This window comes from Herpailurus yagouaroundi, unplaced genomic scaffold, assembly GCF_014898765.1.
Source record: "Herpailurus yagouaroundi ecotype Mexico unplaced genomic scaffold, PumYag 182, whole genome shotgun sequence".
Taxonomy (NCBI): domain Eukaryota; kingdom Metazoa; phylum Chordata; class Mammalia; order Carnivora; family Felidae; genus Herpailurus; species Herpailurus yagouaroundi.
This window is the reverse complement of record NW_024412413.1, coordinates 42260057-42279506: the sequence shown is the minus strand read 5'-3', so window position 1 is coordinate 42279506 and position 19450 is coordinate 42260057. Positions and strand designations below refer to the sequence as shown.

The following is a 19450-nucleotide window of genomic DNA, read 5'->3' as shown; positions in this document are numbered from 1 at the left end:
ATTCTTGAGCATTTACAATTTTGGAGTGTTATTCCATATATGCATTTAAATATGTTTAATAAAAGAATGCAAAGTTAGCATTCTTATAGCATTCAAATCAATTTAAACCTTTATTAAGATTTTACATATTAACCAAAGTAACTCCTTTCTATATTCTATGCATAGAACAGGAAAGTGTCATTTCAGGGTTTTAATTCTGGTAAGTGACAGCCAAGATGGCTAGTAATAACTTAAGCTAATTTAGTTCCCAGTTAAGACAGAAATGTACAGAAATGTAGAAAGAGAGTGAGATGCACAGTGAAAGAGGAAATATTAAAGGGCAATAACACTGACCTTTAAACAGAGTAGCAGCAATGTAGCTATGGTGAGGACAACATAGCTACAGGACTAAATTAACTCAAGTCTCTTATTGAACAAGAATGTAATGTAGTGACAGTCAGATAACACAAAAGGTTTAATCTGTTCCATCTACACCAAAGCAATATCCAGTTAGAAGCCTTAGCTGAAAGAACATGTAGGGACTAAAGAATGACCTTATTATCTACTTTTGCTTTCTTGGGCTCACACGATATACATCAATGTAATACCTGAAATAATTATGAATGCATGAAAAAAATATTAATGTGTTATATCATTCAGAATCATGATTTTCCCTTTAAAATTTCCTTTGATGATTGTATTTTATACTATAAAATACTTTTTAAAGCATCTCATAAATACACACACATACACACTAAAAAAAAGGAAGTTACTATTTTAAGAAATATAAAGTAGAAAAAAAGCTTTTAATAAGATTAGCAATAAAATATTAGTTAAGTCCCAACACTGTTTCTTGCTGAAAGGAGATTTTTAGGAGGCTGAAACTGCTAAAAATTATTCTTTTTAAAATGAGGATTGTGAACTTTTTAAATTAAGCACCTTCAAAATGTCTAAAGGGATGACAATCAACATGAGAGCAGTCCCCTTCACATGTACTTCAAAGGCTTTATCACTGTAAATAATCTTACTTTATTTAGAGGTGGGAAATTTGCCCATCACACATCTGTATTATTCAGATTAAAGCTTTGAGGAAGAGGCTTAAAATTTAAAAGAATATGAAAGTCTCTTATGAGAAGCACTGAAAGCTACTTTTAGATAAATGGAAAGGGGTGGGGGGAGTTGCGTGAATCTCTTGCTGAGAGCATGAAGCATCATTTTGTTTATCTTAGAAACAGCCACCCAACAGCCACCTTTATAGAAAAAATAATATAACAATAAAAAGTAAATCTAAATTAAAGCTCTCCTTGGGCAAGCCATTGTTGGAGTCACTAGTTTTCTCAATGCTTCTTCTTGATAGCTTTTTGTGTCTCTGCCTTACTAAAGTCTTATTTTAGAAAAAAAATAACTAAATTTTAAAAAAGAGATTAAAGCAAAAAATCAAATGAGAAGGCCAGATAAATTTAAAATATAAAAGGTAATATTAGAGAAATAAAAGCTGGGCACCTGGGTGGCTCAGTCAGTTAAGCATCTGACTTCGGCTCAAGTCATGATCTCAAAGTTGTGAGTTCAGGCTCCACATCAGGCTCTGTGCTATCAGTTCAGAGCCTCGAGCTTGCTTCAGATTCTGTATCTCCCTCTCTCTCTGCCCCTCCCCTACTCAGGCTATGTCTCTGTTTCTCAAAAAATGAATAAACATTAAAAATTAAAATAAAAAAAAGAAAAAGAAAAGCTAAAGATTAGGAATAAGAGTGCAGATAACCGGGCACCAGATGGCTCAGTCAGTTAAAGGTCTTCCAACTTCGGCTCAGGTCATAATCTCTTGGTTTGGGAGTTCGAACCTTGCATCAGGCTTTGCGCCGGCACAGATTTTTGTGATTTTTAGTCAAAAAACCCAATAGGCTCTGAGAAAGTCTTTTTTTGGTTTTGTTTGTTTGTCTGGTCAGCACAATCCTAAAAGCAACAGGTATGCACACTGAGTACACTAGCAAATAATGGGATATCATTTTTTTGAATCTTGTTTCTAAAGTGCTCCCTCCCCCAACTATTGTGTTTTTAACTTGGCAAGAACTTACCCCATTGGGTGTAATAGGCAGGTTAACATAATCACTTTTCGTATAAAATTCAAGGAAATGTCTGCCCTGTGAAATCCTAGCATTCCTAAATAAATTTTAGAGCTATCAGAAATCTTCAAATCATCCATTCACCATCTCTAAATTTTACAGATAAGGAAACTAAAAACAGAAGGGCTAAGTGACTTGCCCAAGATCAGGAAGCCAAAAGAAACCAGAACCCAAGTCTTATAAGTTCCAGTCTAACGTTCTACGAACAAAAAATAAAGTCAATGTAAGGAATTATTAGGATTTGGCCTTTTATATTTAAGATGTACTGACTGGTGAAAAAACTGCAAAACAGTACTATAATACCACTTCTGTTTTTTAAAGAATTATATATACAAATACCCACACAGGGCATGGAGAGTGGGGAGTAAGGAGACTACCTAAAAGAATAACACCAAACTGCACATACATGGACTATTCTGGACATAAAATGGGGTCCAGTAGCAGCAGAGATTAACTTTATGAGTTTCTGTAGCTGTTGAATTTTATAGTCAGCACATGTTGATGTAATAACCTAATTTAAAAAAAAAAAAAAATTAGGTCACCTGGCTAGCTTAATCCATAGAGCATGCAACTCTTGATCTGGGGGTCATTAGTTTGGGCCCCACATTGGGTGTGGAGCCCACTTAAAAAATAAAAATAAAATTTAGACAAATACATACTTCCAGAAAAGGAAATACATCTCAAAATGGTTTAAGTCTCAATCTCCCTCTGTCTCTCCTCCACCCCACTCCTGAGTGTTAGTGTGTGCACACATATGCTTCAAAGATATTACTATGTAATTGGGGTTCACCTTCAAATTATCTTAATTTGTCTTCACATTAAATGTGGTCATCCTTTAAGAATAGCACATTTATGTGTTAGAATAGTTCTAACATATAGGATAATTTAAGTAAAAGACTGAATTATAAAACTCATTTAAAGACATTTTCCTTTAGATACATAGTAGTAATACAAAGTAAATTAATATATTTGTAATAAATAAGAGTATTTGTAATTTAAAAATTATTTTTACATAAATGCATATTACTAAAGTGGTTTTAGTCATGCTAAAAACATTCTTGGGGCATGTGGGTGGCTCAGTCAGTTGTGCGTCTGACTGTTGGTTTCCACTCAGGTCACGACCCCAGGGTCCTAGGATCGAGCCCCATGTCAGGCTCCACACTGAACGTGGAGCCTGCTTGAGATTGTCTTTCTCTCTTTCCCTCTGCCCCTCTCTCCTGCTTGTGTTCTCTCTCTCTGTTGCTAAAATTAAAAAACAAAAAAACATAATTCTTTCTCAAATTTTTTTTTTTTTTTTTTTTTTTTTTGGGACAGAGAGAGACAGAGCATGAACAGGGGAGGGGCAGAGAGAGAGGGAGACACAGAATCGGAAACAGGCTCCAGGCTCTGAGCCATCAGCCCAGAGCCTGACGCGGGGCTCAAACTCCCGGACTGCGAGATCGTGACCTGGCTGAAGTCGGCTGCTTAACCGACTGCACCACCCAGGCGCCCCCAAAAAACATAATTCTTAGTAGGCTAAACATTCCTCCACATAGTTTATTATTTTACTATGGCATTCCTTGCAACATGGTAAAGACAATGGTAAACTTGAGCTCAGTCGTCTATGTAAATTATGAATTTCAGAATCAATGAGCTCAAAAAATGAGATTATATAGCTTTCCACAGACTCTCATGCTGTCTCTCAAGATTATTTATGGTACTTCTCATGGTGTCCTCTATGTTATTTTTATTTCCCATAATGGAAATAATGGAATATTAAATATCTGTCCAAAGAGTAGGGTAGGTGTTAAATGAGTAAATTATATTTCCTTCACTCCTCTCCCCATTTCTTTTTCAACCTGTTGACACTGGTGCTCAACTGTAATTCCACTACAATCACATAAAGATCATTCATTGGTAAATTTAATGCTTGCTTTGCCACACCCTTATTCAAAGACTTTCCAGACATTCTAGTCCCTGTAGTCAATCCTTTCACTAGCTCCCTTCACTCTGTCCAAGACTTTGAGTCTAAATTTAGTGTCTCAGGGTTTCCTTCTGTTGGAACCTCTTCTCTACCCCCTCACTTTCAACTACCACTTTCATGCAGTAACTCCCTATTCATACCATCAGTCTAGAACTTTCTCCTACATTCAAAACAACATGTCTAATGACCTACAGAAGTTCAAAAACGACCTGCATCAGAACCATCTGGAGGGCTTGCTCACAAAGAGATTTCCGAGCCCCACCTCCTAAGTTTTTGATTCAGTAGGTCTGAGCAGAAACCCAAGAATCTGCATTTCTAATTCTCAGGTAACACACTTTGAGAACCACTGGCCTACATGATTCTCCCTTGGATAAATTGCAGATACCTTAATTTCAACACAACATAATATGTCTCCCAGCATCTGCCCTGCCTGCCTTCAAACCATTCTTTACATAGCATCCAGAGTGATCATTCTAAACCATGATCCTTTGTTTAGCATATTCTAATCATTTCCAAGAGATCTTAAGACAAAAATCAAAATCCTTAACATGATCTATCAAGCCTTACATGACCCAGTTTTTTGCCTACTGCACCACACTGCTATCAATCCTTCTGTTTTTTGGGTTTTTTTTGTTTGTTTTTTTTTTTTTACACACCCCTCCACAGTGGACTCTTTCAGTTCCTAGCAAAAGCCAAGTTCCTTGCTGTTCCAGGATATTTAAACAAAATGTTCTGCCAGAAATATTATTTTTTTTCCTCAGCTGAAGTCACCTTTCTTGGCTCCCCTCCCCCACTAGGTCAGCAAATTCTTGTATCACCCTATATTTCTTCCTCTTAGCACTCTCAACATGATAATTACAGTGAATTGTGCAATTAGCAGTTTACAGTCTATTCCCCATCCTTGCCCCTACCACAAGCTCAAAGAGGTCAATGTCTGTGTAGTCTCCTCTGAATTTTTTTAGCCACTTGCATAGTGACCTGTACTCAAATATCTGTTGAATTAATGGTCCTATAACATTAAATTACTTTGAAATCCCAAAAGGAAAAGTATTATTAAAAAGGGATTACAGGCATTTTTTACTATCCTCCAATGTCTACAAATGAGGAAGTTTCATTAAATTCCACTACCTGGAAATTTAAATCAAGAAAAATACCACCTTCAAAAGGTAAAATGAAATCTTCCTATCATAAGTTCCTCTACAACAAGATATATAGGCATACTGTTTATTAACTGCACTAATAAAGTACTGATATCCAAAACCTATTCACTAATATTTAAGCGTATAAGGCAGCCTAAGATAATTTTTGCATTATTAATTTACATGTATACCTGCATCAAAGAGTACATCCAGACTTAGCAACAGAAGTAGTTTTAGTTCATGCCAGGAAATGAGATGGGAGTACCTGTTCAGAATTAAACCTATATATGGATAACCACAAATATTAATATGACCAAAAATTCAAGTAGTGTGCAAAGAAATGTTCTATACACTCTGATCTCCTTTAAAACAGAAAGAATATCTGCTGTCTGTAATTCATTCAACTCTTCTTCTCTAAAGTACATGCTAAACACAAGGACCATGCTCTCGAGTGGTGTTCAGATGAAGGCCAGGACTGAGCATCAGGTGCCCAGGACCCAAGGGCACTGCTGCCCACCTTGCCTAGCCTGCCCCAGTGGCATCTTGGCCCCTGCGCCTCCCCAGAGCTTCAGCCCACAGCCAGGCAGGCCGACCTGGAAGGACCCTGTCTGGCTTACCTTGCCAACCACAGTGAGAATGAGGCCTCCTTGCCTGGGGCCTAAGCCCTGTCTCTGCACTTCTCCTCTGGGGAGAAAGGGCACTGCCTCCACTACTAGTTGGGCCCACACTGCTGCCTTGTCCCACAATGGAGGCATTTGGAACCTCAGACCCCAACCTCATTCAGCCAAGTGTCTTTCTGTGTCTGCGGGGAGGTGGGGGACAGACACTAGGTGGTTCAATGTATTTTGAAGCTCCTTGAGCAGGTGGGTCAGTGTCTGCATGAAGTGGATTAAACTGTGCCCACCACCAAAAGAAAATTAAAAATTAAAAAAGTAATAATAAAGTGCATGCTAAGTCGGCATAGTACTAACCTATGTGGCAAGCAGAACAGGTATAACTATCTTAAGATGTAACTTTAACAAAGCAGAATTTACATCCAAATAAAGGTTAACTCCATTCAGAGTAGTCATTTTTAGGGGATATTCCAAGTTGTCATCACACAAAACAATTTTGGAACTCCTCTTTTCTAATCTCTTTCTTAACCACCTTCCAAGTGACATTACAGTGATACGTTTCATCCCTTTTGGTCTTCTGATTTTTAACTAAAAATGTCATTCCTTATTTTGATCCCTAATTTTATGTATGAGACTTGGTCTAGAATGACTTCCCACTGTTTCCGTGTATCAAATCCATCCTCAAAAAAATGTCATTTGCCACCACAGAATGTAGGTTAAAAGAATGTGACTGAGGAAACAAAAGAAACACAGAAAGAATAGTTCCAAAAGTGTTTTTGAACAACATTACTGAAATAAATCTAAATAACTGTGAACACCAGTTATCTCTTAGACACATAAGTTCTAGTATATTTAAAAATTGGTCATATTTCTACTTTAGGCACAATTCATGGATAGGCCTGACCCGTGACTTCTGGTTTTCTTGAATAACAGATGCTGTAAAGCATAAGCACATTTACTACAAACTAAAGATTAAAAAATGAAATAAATTTTAGGAATAAAATCTGGTGGTCTACTGTCACAACATGGCTTGCGGAGGCAGTTTGGTTCACTAAATAGAATATGAATATAAAATGAGATAGGCCAAGATTCAACTTCCGGCTTGGCCTCTTTGTAGCTACATGACTGAGCATGCTACTTAAATATGGAGTCTGTACAACATGAATCACACCATTGCTAAAAATGGGAATAATGCCATCTATTTCACATCTATTATAAAGATTATATTACATAGTATATCATCTGACTAGAATTCTAACCCTTAACATTTTCAAGGAATCCTCAAAAGAACTTAAGCGGCTATCTGTTCCAAGCTCTCAATTTTACTAAGATCCACAGGACCAAGTGGTTTGCCAAGGTCACACAGTTACTTAGTAGGAAAGACAATACTTCTGGCAGGTTTCTTATTCTCCCAGTGCATCGGTTTACTATATTAGTTGGTGTTTGTAATGTTATGTAGCCGAAGCCTGTGACAGAGGGTCTCAAAGAGCATTTTTGAGACAGTAATAAATCAAGACCACTTAAGGACAGTGCTTGCAAATAGGATACTGGCAATCATATATTAATAATTTAGTCCTACAGGTTAAATGTCTCTCTTGGATTTTAAGTCTTTGTTTTTAAAGTTAGGTACAATATTTTAAATTACAGTTAAAACTACTTGATTATGCATAAATTTCGTTTTCTTGAAAGGTTCTTTTCTAAGAAAAATATGAACCTTATCTTAAATCAAGATACTAGGAAAAAATGAATGTGTTTCTCATTTATTAAGTATGGTAACTGGTTATAATAAACCAAACGAGTTACCTAGTTTCCTACAAGTAAAATTAATGCCCATACTTAAGCTAAGGGTTCTTATCAAGGATCAACATTTTAAAATTCAAAATCTAAAGTTAATTCAAGACAATCTCAAAAAATTTTGGTATTGACTTTCTTATTCAATCCCAAAATCAGTTTCTTCATATTTTGATACAGACAGAGAATGGTTTTCTACCTTGGACATGAAAGAAAAATGAGTATCTGGGTGCCTAACTCTGGCCTAGATGCTTTTGGGTTTTGAATTGTAGGTATACATTACCACAACCAAAGTACTCATCATCTTTAATTTATCATGTGAGAACCAAGACACATAATTATACTTTTGCATGCCAATTCAAAAGGGATCTATGAGAACCAACACAATTTTTAACACTTTAAGAATGACTACCAAAAATGAAAAACTATAAAGATAATTCTTACACTAAAATCCTGTTCCTAAAAGAAAACTAATAAATATGATGACAATGAAAATATTTTTAGAGAATACTAAAAAAGCATAGATTTTCTGAATTTAATTAAAATCATACTTTGCCCACAGACACAAAATGTTTCACTAATTTCAACTTTTGAGTTTGAAGAGGCTGTGAATTACAATACTGTGAATAAAGAAACCACAAAGATAACCAAATACATGAGACCTTGCTAGTTAAAATGTTAAATATGTTAAGCAATCAACCTTTTAAGTGTATCTCCATTTTTCCTGAATTTTTTGTCAGTAATGAAAGGCTATTTTTTTTTAATTCCTACATCATAATCATAAATTCTTGGGAAAATAAAGATATAAAAACCATAATCCCCCGAACAATAAAACCTTTGAAAACAGTTAAATATTACCTATATAATACTAAAGATTATATTTTGAAATTTCAGGAAGTCTAAGAAAAAGTACCAAAACTCTAAACATACTAGAAACAGTAAAGGACACCGTAACAAGCCAATCAAGAAGGAAATTGTGATAGTAGATACCTGAAAATGTTAAGGATATGTGAAAAAAGTAAAGCAAAAGACCTATAACCACTACCTAGTCCAATCTCTGAATTCTAAAAATCAAGAGTTTCAGAGAATATAAAAAAAGTTCACAAAATAATCAGTAAATAGATGTCCACTGTATTAGGGAATATTTACAACATTGACCTCCCCTGTATTAGGCAAATAAAGAGCTGACTTATTTCCTAAGCTACTTTAAATTCCAATTAAGTATTTACTGTGTAGTTCCCATAATATATAATCAGACCAAATCTGGGGGTTTAAGCCTTCCATATCACAGCCTTCTGACAGGATTTCAAATGCAAAGTAGTCAGCATTTTTAAAATCTAAATTGTAAAAACTTGATTGCAGGAGAATTATGATTCTAATCATACACACACATTTCAGCAGCAGATATCATAGCTATAGAAGAAAGAATTACAAAGTCATAAGAGAAAATGTAACAAGAATAATGGGGAAATGCAGCAATACCACAGAAGAGAGGGGAAAGAAATAGATAAATTTAAATGTATTTCCCCAGGATAATTTACAATCAATCAATCTGATATCTAAAGATTCAGTAAAGAATGGGAATAAAAAAGAGAACAGGTTAAAGAAATTTTATGACTATAAAATGAAAGAAGGAGATAAAAATTAATGCCTTCAATGAACTAGCTAGGCAATTTAAGTTCAACATTTTTTTAAGTAGGTTTCACACCCTAAATGGGGCTTGAACTCACAACCCTGAGATCAAGACCTGAGCTGGAACCAAGAGTTGGATGCTTAATCAACTGAGCCACCTAGAAGCCCCTAAGTTCAACATTTAAAGCACCAAAGATTATAAGGTAGAAGTGAAGGAAAATAGAGAAAAATATCAGTAACTACTGAACCAAAGTAGCTATAACAATTAAGGGAGAGAAATAAATATAAAAGAATAAGCCCTCACCTATCTGGACACAGTGAAGACACAGAAAATAACATTTCTCAGTAATCAAAATATCACAAGAGCCATGGGCTTAAAGCTATTATGTTATTCTCTGGAGCAAAGTCAATATTTTATCCACAATTTTAAATGGTCTCATTCAGTTTCCAAATAACAAAGAAGAAATGGCAGAGAATCATAATGACATGTGCAAACCAGGATAGAGGACAACAAAAGGGGAATCAGAAAAACTAAGAAGCAAACAAGAATTCAAAAGGAGTACAAGTTTTAGGACCAACTGGCATACAGATATAAACACCTATACAAATCACTAATGAAGGAACATCATTATATTTTAACATAGTATCATGATCACAATTTCTATGAATAAGCCTGCATTTAAAAAAAATAATTCAATACTTCTACATATCTGACATTTAAGAAGCTAGAAAAGGACTCTAATAAAAGACGATGGACTAAATATAAAATTTCCCTCCAGTTACTCCATCCCATTGAAATAAAAATTCATACAGTCCATACAGAAAGAAGTAAAGCCATAAGAGCAAATAAATTTAAAATTGGAAATAGGGGTAGTGTGTGTGTGTGTGTGTGTGTGTGTGTATAGCTTGACATAACAAGCAGAGAAAACCACACGCCCGTTATACCCTTTAAGAGTGACACAAAAGGGTGGGAACCCATATGTGTGACAGGACCCAAGAGAGGCATGATTGCAAACTAAACGATTCAGCAAAGGGTGAAAACTGTGGGGTAAAAAACAGAATTAAATGTTACTTGACTGTATGAGAACAACTACATTTCCCATCCCCCATCTCCAAGCAAGCACCTAAACAACTAAGGGCAACATTTACCCCCAGGCAAAAAGACATTCTGCTTTTCTAGAAGATAAATGACTAGGAAAAACTAAAGTGAGGATGCTGGTAGAGTAATAAACCCTTTTCATCTGGCATTTAGAGGGCCAACAGGCTGGAAACTAGCTCCTCTCTCTCGTACCCTAAAACAATGCTTGCCAATACACAGGCCCTACCTTGTACTGTCCAGGCCTGAAATGCTGTGGCTAGAGTTCCTATTCAAAGAAAAAACTAGTAGGGAAAACAGTCCAAGGAACAGGGTGGGAGAGGGGAGACTCAGACCAGAAGCCCAGTCCTTCTTTCTAAACATGAATGGACAACCAAAAACCACCAAGGATATAAGGAAAACTAATCATGAAAAATAATAATTACAAAAACAAACATAGAAAGTGACCAGAATGGAAAAAGAGATAATTGAAGAAACACAAAAGAACCTTATGTTTCAATAACCTATTTTACATATTCTGAAACTAAGAGCAGCAAGTATTACAACATAAAACAGAGAAGAATGATAGGAAAAGAAAAACAGAACAAGAAAATCCACAGATTACCCACCCAAAAATATCAGACAAAAAAACTAGGGGAAAAAATCCCCTGAACAAAGAATCACAAAATATGAAAATAAAATGAGACAAAGATGATCAATCCAAGAGAGAAAATACCTGCCTACCTAAGAGCACATAGGCAAACAAAAAAGTGAAGGTTGGAAAATAACAAAGACCTAAGAGAATTTCTGAGAATTGAAGACTCTCATTTAGACAATAACAACAGAGTGCCTAAAACAAATAACCAAAACAACAACCTAGGGGCACCTGGGTGGCTCAGCTGGTTAAGCATCCCTTGATTTCGGTTCAAGTCATGATCTCACGGTTCATGAGTTCAAGTCCAGCATGGGCTCTGTGCTGTCAGCTCTGTGCTTGGGATTCTCTCTCTCTCTCCCTCTCTCTCTGCCCCTCCCACCCTCTCAAAAATAAACTTTAACAACAACAACAACAAAAACAATCTTTATTAGGACAGAATAAAAAACAAATCATCTTTGAAAAAATAGTGAATTAGCCAACATATGGCTTCTAATCAGCACCCCTGGATGCTAGAAGACAACCAAGCAATACTTTCAGAGTTCTAAAGGAAAATTACTTGCAACCTACAATATTGTGCCCAGCTATCAGTCAAATGTTAGAATAGAATGGAGACAATTTGTACATAGAATAAGTTAGAAGTTTACCCATCAAACACACTTTTTCAGGAAGTTACTCAAGGACTCCAGAAAAAAGATCAAGTAAATTTAGAAAAAAAGATCTAAAATAGAATGGATTCAAGAGTACACCAAAAGGAAGTTCCCAGAAGAGACTTAAAAAGCAACTAGTGCAAACTGAAGCAGAATTAGAGGCAACTCCAGATAAATAGGGAATACAATATAAAGCACACTATGCCAAAGAATTGAGGGAAAGTGGAAACTGATTTTGACTCAGGTCATGATCCCATGGGTCATGGGATTAAGCCTTGCACTGGGCTCCATGCTGAGCTTGGAGTCTGCTTGGGATTCTCACTCCCTCTCTCTCTGCCCCTCTCCCACTCACTCATTCTCTCTGTCTCTATCTCTGTCAAAATAAAAGAAAAAGAAAACAAAAACAACATAGCTTCCTTTTTTGCATGTTCAGAAACAAACCTCTCCCATGAACTCTACCTCTCTCCTAAGAGGAGAAAAAGTCTTTTAAATAAAGCTAAGTGTCTTTCACTTTAAAGTAATTTCTTTCAGCTTAACTTGGTTAAGATAGTGGTTCTGTACCAGGGGCAATTTTGCCCCCAAGAGGACATTTAGCAATGTCTGGAGACATTTTTGGTTGTATGATCAAGGGGAGGTGCTAGCGGCATGTAATGGATAGAGGGATGCTGCTATACATACTACAATGCACAGGACAGCCACTCACAGCAAAGAATTATCCAGCTCAAAATATCAGTAGTGCCAAGATGGAGAAACCTGTTTTGAGGGAACTCTTCAGACTTTTATAAAAGAACTTTCATAGTTTCTCATGGCTTCTCATTCTTATAATGGTGTCTGAGCACAGAGCATTCATGGGCACAAGAAGTATTATGATGGATCTAAATGTAGATCCATGCCCTCTGGGTCCTCATGGGCTTCAGAGTTTTAGGAGAGTCATAACGGCACATGCTGATGAGAATATTATAACAATATCCAGTGGATCTATTAACTTGGTCCCACCTCAGCTCTTGCTGGTATGGATATTCTTAGGAGCTCAACTACCTATCCTAGGCAGCCCAAGCTTACAGTTAAAGCAATACTAGCTGCTTAACAAACCCCAGATCTTCCATTAACTTTACACATTTAAAATCTCTCATTAAAATTACAATCTATTATGGGTACACTCCTCTTTGATGTACAGCTTTCTTCCACATGGTAATTTAAGGACTCTAAATCCTTCCAATCTCATGGCTCTACCACCCTCTTAAGTGCTCCTGGTTCCTTGGATCGGAAAAAAAAAAAGTTGGAGAAAGAACACCTGCTTTTCTGTCACTCTATGCTAAAGTGAAAACACATCATTTCCATTCACATTCCACTAGTGAAAATCAGTCACATACATGGCCCCACCTAGATGCAGGGAAGGATCACAAGGGTAGAGGAGAGAATGACAGAAATGCACTCCTAGCTGAGCAACTACTTCCCAGTGTTAACTATACTACAGCAAGAGGGAGTACCAACTGTGGTGGGCACTGAGCTGAATCTTACAGAGCTGCCCTCCCCCCGCAACAATTACTGCATGGTCTCTCCCTTCACAATAGTAGCCTCATGACAAGCTTGCTGGCTCCCACTCTGTTAACTTCTATTTTTTTCACTAGGATTATGTGAGAACTTCTAGATCTCTTTCATACTACATAAGAACCATGGAAAACTCTGGGCCCTACTCTGCCTAAATATACCATCTTCTTCTGCCATGTCAGCACCAGACCACGTACAGGGCAATAAGCTAATAAGAGGCTGTGCAGGTTGTGAACTTAAGTAGTCTGGCTCCAGAGCCTATGCTATTCGGCCTTAGATTTATAAAATAATAGGTAGTAAGAGAGTAATTCTATGATCATTAATAAATATTTATAAAGCCCCCACATCTTGCAAAACAGGCTAGGAACTATTACAAACTCCCCACTATGATGCACAGCATTGTTTTTTCTTTACTTTTGACTTGCTGATTTTAAGTGCTATTACAGTCAAAACAGGCAAAAATATACAGTAGCAAAGCTGGTCTTCAGAATTCCCTCACCCCCAATCTGTACTTAAAAAATGTACCTGCGCCCTCATGATCAAGGTGTTCTACCTGTTTACTCTAACCCAGATAATGCTACTTAGAGTGGACTGGTCTCTCCCCAGACCTACCATATTCCCACACCATCAAAACTTACCTACCCAGATTTCATAATTTCCACAGGGGCCCGAGTCTTCTCTGTAAGAAATTATGTAATCTGATAAACTACTGTGGCACTTGGCAGTCAAAACACAAGTTGCTTTTTCAGTGGTGAAAAATTTCAATAGGATAGATTTCAATTACAGATTTGTGACCCTCAAATATTACTATATAAAAATCCTCCGTACTAAGTCTGTACTTCAGTCTTACCCTAAAAAAGTATGAATTCAAAAAATTTTAACAAGTCACCTTAAAAATACTATATCCACTATGTTCTTTTTTTTAAAATTTTTTTAACGTTTATTTATTTTTGAGACAGAGGGAGACAGAGTGTGAGTGGGGGAGGGGCAGAGAGAGAGAGACAGAGAGAGAGAGAGAGAGAGAGAGAGAGAGAGAGAATGTGAAACAGGCTCCAGGCTCTGAGCTGTCAACACAGAGCTCGATGTGGGGCTCGAACCCACGAACCATGAGATCATGACCTGAGCCGAAGTCGGATGCTCAACTGACTGAGCCACCCAGGTACCCCAACATGGCAAATACTTCAAACTAGTAACTGGTACATAGCAATCAACACATATCAGCTGTTAGTAGTAGTAGTATTACCAGCAACAACACCTACTAAGCTACCTGCAGGAGCTCTAACAATCTCCTTCTGAATCCATCATGTTTTTAACAATCCTAAATCAAAGGTTTCTCCTTTTTATGTGAAAAGAGTCTCCAACCCCAAAACCATTTCCTCTTTTCTTTGGTGGTTTGTGAATATGGAAGGTAGTAACTGGTGTCTTTATCATTTCAAAACTCCAGACTTTTTTTAGTTTGTTTTTTTTTTTAATAATAAAATTCCCTTCCAAATATTATACAAAGGACAGATTGCTCCAAGGATTATAAACACTACAAAGAGTTCACAAAGTGTAGTGAAAAATTGAGATTCATAACCAAATAGCTACCACAGCAAAAAGCTTAGATAAGAAATGATACAGAAGTCCATTAGCCTACTCAAAAAATACTGAATTCTAAAATAAAGCACACAGGTAGAGATCCACCATAGTTTATAGTCATTCAAATCACCAAAAACATAGAGGATGTTTTGGGTAATTTTTTTTTTCCTTAATAGCAGGAAAATCCCCTGTGTCTTCACAACAATGAACACATGACATGATAGGCATGGACTATTTCTTCAAAAACAAATTCTATAAAGAAGAAAAGCCTAAAGGCTCAGATTTTCAGCCACACGTATCCCTTACTTACAGCTTTAAAAATTTAAGGCATCTAGCATTTTTCCTGGTAACATTAAAATGAAACAAGCCTCATTTCTGACAGAAAACATTATGCTTGACTGAAAGAAAACTAAGCATCTAAAATTTTGATACTTATAAATTTAAAGGTAATTTAAAGGGTCAACTCAAAGATCAAGTAGATATGAGGTCATGATAAATACACCAAAATATTTTTTAATAATCTAAAGACAAAGATCCATTTTAAACAATTTAACATAAAGTTCTATGTCTTAGATATTGAAGTAGGCACTTCCATACACATTATGAAACTTCATTCTCCCAATAACCATATGGGATAAGGATTATGGTCTTCCTTTTACAAATGAGATAACTAAGGCCCAGTGATTTGCCCAAAGGCACTTACTTGTATAAGATTTAATCAGAAATCCGTTTCAAATTTTCTGAACCCCCTAGTTCAATGCTCTTGCTTTCAGTATACCACTGTCACTTCCAAAACTCAAGTACTCTACATCTTAGTTCTTATAAAGTGTGCCAATCTTTTTATCTGGGAGAGAGAACAGTTATAAGGGGAAGAAAAATTATTCATAATTTACCAAAAAAGACTCACTGAGCTTATTAATCCCATGATTACCCAGTTCAATTTAAATGCTTTGGTTCATGCTGTCTACCCCCTTAAAACACCTGCTTATCTTCAGACATACAGCTTTCTGCAAAACCCAACTCACGAATTACCTCTTCTAAGAAAGTTTCCCAGTTATGACCTGCTCCCTTCCTCCTAATCCAACATCCTTCCTTATCACCTCACTCCTTGTATCTATTTCGGACTACATTATCACACACTCCTTTTCATTCTCCTGTTATATATCTGGAACTGTATGTTTTCATTCAGTAACTATTAAGCATTTGCAGAGTGGATGGTGAGCAAAAAAGACAGGCCTGTGCTATCATAGATGGTTTACAGGGTTTGCAACTTTAAAAAAGGTAAAAATAACATGGGGTGTAAGAGTATGATCAAGGACAAGCATTCATTTCCTACAAGGCCTCTGAAGAAAGCTTTCTCCCTTGCATACTTGATAAAACTTTTTCAGGGAGGAAGAAGTCTGGAAGGTCTCTCAGATCAGACCTTCAACTTCATGCCTTCGAGAAAATGAGGGAATGGAATGGGGAACCAAGATAGAAAGGACAGATCTAAAATCTCTCAGGGGTTTCCCACACATGGACGTGAAATCTACCTCTACAGGTTAGTCCAGACATCCCTTCCTGAGTTGTATCCACAAGAAAATGATACTTTAGCTACAACTGCTCCAATCAAGCATCTCCACCAATCTCCTTGCACCCAGCCACCTTCATTATGCAGTACTCAGAGGCTTTTCAATTCAAATTGTATATATGCATTACATGTACGCCATATTCACAAGGCACAAGCAGGACTTACGCCTTCTACTTTTGAACTCTTGATGCTCCAAGATCATTGCTATAAGTGTGTTCAGCTTGGGGTATTATATTCAAATATAATACTTCAGGTGTTGCTATTAGCATAATAATTTTCCACAAAATTTGAAAACTACATCTAAGCATCAATTCCTATTTTGTCACCCATGCTCTAAGGAACCTGCTCTTGAAGGATTATTTCTAAACCAAGTTTAAATGTAGGAGGAGTACTCACTAAAGAAATTCTGCAATTTGTTCTTTAACAAGGCCAAATTTATAAGTGCCATAAATGTGCTATAAGAAACACATCTGATTGCCTCCAAAATGTAATAATATTCTAACTGAAAAATGACAGCAGCATCTTTTCCATCACAGACACCACACTAATATTCAATAAGAAATAAACCATAGCCATTTTTAATCAAACCATTTCTAAGCAGCTGTAACGTATTGTGGCTCAAACGGTTCACATGGAAATTGACCGCAACAACCTAATCTCCATAATTAAAGACCTAAAAAGTAATTCTTATGTTTCATCTATTCCTTTTCCCAGCACTTTGAACAGGCATATTGTAGTCATCTCATACACAGTTACTAACAAAAAAGGGGCAACAAATATGTAAAATTAGCTATATCTTCTATAAAGGACAAACTGCATAGCCTTACTCTCCCTTCCCCAACCTGTTCTATAAAACTAGCATGATCTTAATTTCACTGTAAAACAGGTTCTAGCAAGCATAAAAATTGACCATAGTCGCTAAGCATGATCAACTTTAGATAACACCTGATGGAATGAAGAGGCCCTAACAAGCAATTCACCCATGTCTCTCCACAATCCTTGCTTTCTTTGGAATCCTAAGGGAGGCAAAAACAAAAAACCAAAAAAAAAAAAAAAACAAAAAACAAAAAACAAAAAGCAAACAAACAAACAAACAAAAACAACCACACACACACCAAACCTGTTTTAAATGATTATCTGAAAAGACCTAAAGTGGCATTATTTGAGGCTAAGTTTCAGGGGGCATAAGTAAAAACTAATAACCCTACCATACATGGGACATTCTAATACTAATTAGAAGTCACTCAGCTCCTCTAGGATTAGAAAGGCAAAAACTTCATTAAACTATTGAACGCAAATATGCTTACACCATAAGTTAGAGAAGTTTTCCCATCTGTTTAAATAGGCGCCCAAGTTATCTATTATTTCAAACAGCATTTAGATAAAATGAAATTAGGCAAGTTCCCCAAGGCAGATGTCTTTCATAAGGAAGAGTGTGTTAAATGACTTTTGTGAATGGAAAATCTGTAAGTACTGTTGCTTCACTCAGCTGGTCTTGAGTGGGTGGCTCAATGAACCAGAAGCATGCTCCATTGGAAGCTCCTTAGAACCGGATTCCACCCTTGAGAAAAGGCTTGGAAACAAACAATACATTTAAAAGTACAGCAAAGGCTTCGCCTTCCTCCCATGTTACACGGAGGCCACAGGAACTGAGTTGAGAGCAACAACACCGTGTCACCGTGTCGGCTCTGCAAGGGCGGGTGCGGTCTGCGGTTCGCGGCACAGCCTCTTCTAGGGCTGTCACAGGAAAACTGGAGCCTCGCCTTAACCGCACCAAGTGACAAAGCGCCAGCTCTCCCCCGGGCGGGGGCTTCCGGCGAGACCCCGAGGTCGGCCCAAACTTCGGGAAGAGTCACTCGGGGCAGTCAAAATGCTCTTACCCACCCACCCCCCCACCGCCCCTTCCGCGGCTATGTAAGGTTTGCAGACGCACGTCCTGTGGGCCCCAAAATACTCCACCCCCGCCAGCCTTTGGAATCCCCCACTCCGAAAAGGGACAAAGGAGCCAAAGAGGAACTCTCCGGCTCGGGGAGTCCCCACTGGCCCGAGCTCAGAACGTGGGGATGGGGGTGCAGTCTCCCGGAGGGGTGCGGACCCGCCCCCCCCCCCCCCCCCCCCCCCCCCGACCCAGGGACCGGCGTGACACTCACCGGTGCGGAGCCCCCGGAGAGGCGGGGAGGAGCAGGCCGATTCCTCCGGGGCCCTGCACGCGGCCGGGCGGACCCCAACTTCTCTCGGCTGCTGTCGCCGGAGGCAGCTAGGGCGCGAGCCCAGACCGAGGGCGCTGGCTCGCGGCCGCGGAGGCGCTGCCGCTCAGCCCGCGAGGGGGGCGGGAACTCGCGGCCCGCGGTCCTCTGGCCAGGGCGGGCTCCACTTTCCCTCCGTCCGCCCGCTACTGGCTGCGACCACTGCCGCGGCGAAAGCTAACGCTGCAGCCACTCGGGCTACAGCTCCCACCACCGCCTGGCCCCGAGCGCGTCGCGGCCTAATGTTGTCATGCGCCGCGTCGCCGCCTCTCTCAGCACCCACAGCAGCCAAGATCCTCTACATTCGGGCGCCCTCCCCCTCCAGGCCCCGCCCCCAGCTCGCGGGCTCCAGCCACCAGCCCCCCCCCTCTTTCCCGTCACGTGACGGCGCGCGGAGGCGGCCGCGGAGACGCCTCCCCGGCGGGCCGGGAGGGAGTCGCGCGGGAACAACTGTCAACACCTAGTTCTGCCAGAGTCTTATCGCATCCGAATTGCCTCCGCACACCCGAGGGCGGCTTCGGGATTCGAGCCCACCGCCGCCCGCCCGTGATCTACTGAGGCGTGGTCTGGACCGGTCTTGCACGGCCCTGCCTAACCTGAGAAGACTGCACAATAGAGCTCACTGGTATTGGCCCAGGACCCCACGCCCACTCGGAGGCCCGGAGGCCCGAGCTTGAGACCCGCCTCCCCAGCCTCCGCTAGACTAAAGTTTTAGACAAAGGAAAAAAGAAGGCATCGTGGTGTCTGGCTTGAAAAGCAGTAACAAATTGTTCCTATTTCTAGTACCACGTTAATTGTGGCATTTAATTTACTGTCTTCCTCATTAGAGTTTGTTTTTTTTTTTTTTTGGTTGTTTTTTTTTGTTGTTTTTTTTTTGTTTTTTTTTTTTT

General features: G+C 38.7%; 1 protein-coding gene and 1 long non-coding RNA gene across 4 annotated transcripts in view; one reads left to right on the top strand and one right to left on the bottom strand.

Annotated features, from left to right (window-relative positions):
- The window catches only part of OSBPL8 (oxysterol binding protein like 8), a 166572-nt gene extending 147723 nt beyond the window's left edge, over positions 1-18849 (bottom strand). The window contains exon 1 of the mRNA XM_040490424.1: positions 18465-18849. The gene's annotated coding sequence lies outside the window, so the exon portion shown is untranslated. The remainder of the gene's footprint in view (positions 1-18464) is intronic.
- A 93-nt stretch (positions 18850-18942) lies between these two features.
- LOC121040713 (uncharacterized) overlaps positions 18943-19450 on the top strand; it is a 184275-nt gene continuing 183767 nt past the window's right edge. For all 3 annotated transcript variants that reach the window (XR_005795413.1, XR_005795412.1, XR_005795411.1), the window contains exon 1: positions 18943-19185. This is a non-coding gene — a long non-coding RNA (uncharacterized LOC121040713). The remainder of the gene's footprint in view (positions 19186-19450) is intronic.